The following is a 4,449-nucleotide window of genomic DNA, read 5'->3' as shown; positions in this document are numbered from 1 at the left end:
ATAAACCTCCGGGGATGATTCCTTTAACTGTCATAGCCTGATTCTCGCCATTTGGATAAATCGAACATCACTGCTGCTCTTATGTTCAGAATTCTGTGCTCTACTGTTCTTCTTCTTGTCAGTACGTTCAGGTAAATTTGACATCTTTATAATCGAGAGTATCTTATAACAAAGATTAGATCGGATCATACACATCACATTATCACAGATTTATATGGCATGTATTTCTTAAACACTTTACACTTCACATATTCGAGACCGGTAAACCGGGCTCTGATACCACTAAATGTAACACCCTTACCCAGACCATGGTCGGAGTCGAGCATGAGGCGTTACTTGACTTAACTAAAAGTTGGGGATAAAAATTTACTTTCAAATTTAATTTCATCATTCATAAAAAGCTGTCCTCCTGTACAGCAGTCACTAAAATAATATAATTCAAGCTACAAAACTCGAAATTAGATCCGTAAATTTTCCATAAAACTAGACTCATATATCTATTCATCATAAATTTTTCAGAATTTTTTCTTTAGCCAATTAGTACAGTTTATTAGTTGAAGTCTCCCTGTTTCACTAATCGACTATCCTAACCCATACTAAAATTTAATTATCTCTTATTAAAGGCTTCATATGGTGATTAAACTTATTTCTACTGAAAATAGACTCATTAAGGAGTCTATACATATAAATTATAACTCAAAATTCCTTCTGTACAATTTTAATGAATTTCTAAAGTCAGAACAGGGGACTTCAAAAACATTCTTGCCCTGTTTTCACTAAAATTCAAATATCTAAAAGTATATAATTCTTTTGCTTACTCCACTTCTTTTATATGAAGTAATCTTTCAGCTTTAATTTATATCTCACCACTTCTAATCTATTCACTATTTTTGTGATTTTTAAAAGTTACATCATGCTGTCCAAGACTGCTCCATTGCAATTTTAAAAAAAAATTCAATATAACCCTTATAATGTCTACCTCCCTGCAAATTCAAATCACAACCAATTCAGTATTTCATCTACTTCATTTAAATATAATGAAGTTCAACCAATCACCATTTCAAACTAAAAACATGTATATATTCGATATTAACGCAACCATAAATTCAAATTTACTTTTCACTTCAATTCCCTATACATGCATATAAATCAAAAAGTTGCTTAACATAAACTACCGGAGTATATCTGGATAGTGTGATTCTTGATGTAGATCCGATCCTCCGAATGTATAAATACATTAATCTACAAAAACAATAAACACACACATGTAAGCTTATAGAAAAGCTTAGTAAGTTCATAGGCATAAAAATAAGTCTTACCAAACACTTGTACACTTATACAATATACACCATTACTAAATTTACCTGTCAACCACAATCTTTGGTGAGTTCCTTGGTATAAACTCTACTACTTATTCTTTACCATAATTCTTTGGGCCATTTGTCATTACCATCCTTGATCAAATTAAGGAACGGTTACGGAAAATTGAGTACTTCACTTTCACTTTGACATATGACCTCTTATCACTTGTCCTTGATCAGATAAGTGTAGCTAGGCTACCACTTATCACTTTGCCACTTGATCAGATAAGTGTAGCTGAAGCTACACTTATCACTTTATCACTTGATCAGATAAGTGTAGCCACTTATCACTTTGTCTCTTGATCAGATAAGTGTAACCACTTATCACTTTGTTTCTTGATCAGATAAGTGTAGCCACTTATCACTTTGTTTCTTGATCAGAAGTACTCAAATCCGGTGTTCCACTTAATTTGATCATTTATTCGATTTCACATTTTTATTTATTCTCATTTCAACAATAAATACATTTCATCATACATTGTATAATTCATGAAATTAACATTTAATCATTAAATTTCAGCCATATGAACTTACCTGGATCGATTTGCAGAATTTGTAAAGTTCAGGGACTAATCGGCTACTTTTTCTTTCCTCGACTTGTTTCAGGTTCTCGATCTAAAATGCAAATTTATTCATTCATCAGCATTTAATTCAATTCTAATTCATTTCACAATTTATGCCCTTTAATTTCGAAGTTACACTTTTACCCCAAACTTTACAGTTTTTACAATTTGATCCCTACTCAATTAACCCCTCAATTGATCTAATTTTTCTCAATTAACACCTTTTTCCAACTATTTTAGACTACTACATAGCCTTTCATACTCAAAACCGCAACACCAAACCTTAATTCCCAACTTTTTCACAATTAGGTCCCTAAAATCAATTTCTATCAAAATTACTTAATAAAATCATCATATAACAAAATTAAAGCTTCAATTTCATGTTTATCATCATAAAAATCCAACACTAATCAATGGTAACTTTCAAAATCAGCCATGGAATCAAAAACTAATGAAATAATTAGTTGGACCTAATTGTAAAAGTATCAAAATCACAAAAATTAGAAGAAATAATCAAGAATTAAACTTACATGATTCAAAATATGAAAAACCAGCTTATTCCAGACCTCCTATGGCATTTTTGCTGATAAATTGTGAAGAGATCTCTAGATTTTTCACTTTTGTCTTTGTTTTAAATGTTTAATTTGTTAAGTTTCCAATTTTGCCCCTGTTTCTCCTTACATTCTGCTGATTTTCTTACCCAACCGTCCAGCCCATATAATTTGGGTCTAATAGCCTTTTAAATCCCTCCACTTTAGTCACTTAAGCTATTTAATCACAATTTAACAAATTTTACACTATTCCCAATTTAGTCCTTTTTAGTTAATTAACTATCCAAACGTTAAAATTTTCTAACGAAACTTTAATACCAACTCAATGACACTCTATAAATATTTCTAAAAATATTTATGGCTCGGTTAAAATCTTCGAGGTCTCGATACCTCGTTTTTTTTATTTTAATTATTTTAATATTTATTCCTAGTACACTATTCACTATTTCAAAAATTTTCCTAACTTCACATTTAACTTATACTTACTAAATTTATAATATTTTCTACTCGTTTGTCAGATTTAGTGATCTCGAATCACCATTCCGACACCACTAAAAATTCAGGCTATTACAGCAGAATGTCGTCAATGTATACTAAAGCATTTTCCATCAAAGGATGAAAAATCTTTATCATTGCTTTCTGGAATAGAGAAGGAGCAGTCTTTAATCCAAACGGCATGACTTTCCACTGAAAATGTCCATTAGGAATACAAAATCCTGTTTTTGGTCTAATTGCCAAAAACCTGCCTTGAGATCAAACTTAGAGAAAACTCTTGCTTTGGCTAGACTTAAGAAGAGTAAGTCTTTCTTTGGAAGAGAAAATTTGTCATCTTGGAGGAAATGATTAAGAGGCTGATAATTAATTACCAGTCTTAACTTTCCTCTAATCTGTTCAGATATTTTATTTACATAAAAGGCTTCACATGCCTATTGAGAATCTGAGGGTTCAATCAAATCTTGATGTTGTAACTCTTTACATTCTTTTTTTGCTAGCATCAGATGCTCTGGATTCATTCCCTGGTGGCTGGCCTTTGTTGGATTGATGTCTTCATTTTTCTTGAAAGGGAGTTTAATGAAGAAATCTGGGTTTTTCCACAAAGGGTTTGACCATTTATTCAGGAATTTAGAATGATATTCTGCACAAGATTGGGCTTTTAATTCCTGGATAATGTGAAGGATTTTTTCAGGTTGGATGACAAAAAGTTTTGGGATTTTGATAAAGGGTTGGAAAAGATTTTTGAATCTTATTTCTTCAGGGAGTATTCTAAGATGCTGGGCTTTTTTGTAGAGGTCAAAGCCTACTACAATATCTTTTCCATGGAGTTTTGATCCCAATACTGCGGTTTTCACACAATAGCCTGGGAAGAATTAGATAGTAATTGGTTTGCTTATCACATGAGTAGCAAAAAAAACATCAGCAGCAGAATCAAAATACCTTATGTGGGGTTTCCACCATTCTAGAGGTAAAACGTCTGGGTTCATGATGGTTTCTGCTGCGCCGGTGTTTATGAAGGCAATTATAGTAATGGGCTTACTATATTTGTCTAAATAGATCTTGACAGGTACATGAGGAACTGGGACTGTGTCAATGGTTCTATCAATAGTCTGAGCTTTGGCTTGTATTATCTGTATATCGGAATAGTCTGATTCTGGTTCTGAAGAATCACAAGCAGGGATGGCACAAATCGTCTTGTCTGATGGTTTATCTTCAATGGAGCAGACAGATTTAACATCATCATTTTCTTGAATCTTTACTCCTGATTGTTTTACTATTTGTGCAATCTTCTTGGCTTGTTTCTTGTTCTTTGGATAGTTTTTTGAAAATGTCCCTTCTGGTTACAGATGTAGCAACGATCAAATTTTGTTGACTTTCTTTTCTTCTTAAGATATCTCCATCGAGGCCTTACTTTCTTTCTTCTTCTTGAAGTTGGAAAAGAAGAATGTTTTTTGAAATGTTTCTTCTTCTTTGTACGGC

This window comes from Gossypium hirsutum, chromosome A04 (genome assembly GCF_007990345.1).
Source record: "Gossypium hirsutum isolate 1008001.06 chromosome A04, Gossypium_hirsutum_v2.1, whole genome shotgun sequence".
NCBI classification, from domain to species: domain Eukaryota; kingdom Viridiplantae; phylum Streptophyta; class Magnoliopsida; order Malvales; family Malvaceae; genus Gossypium; species Gossypium hirsutum.
This window is presented reverse-complemented; position numbering follows the sequence as displayed.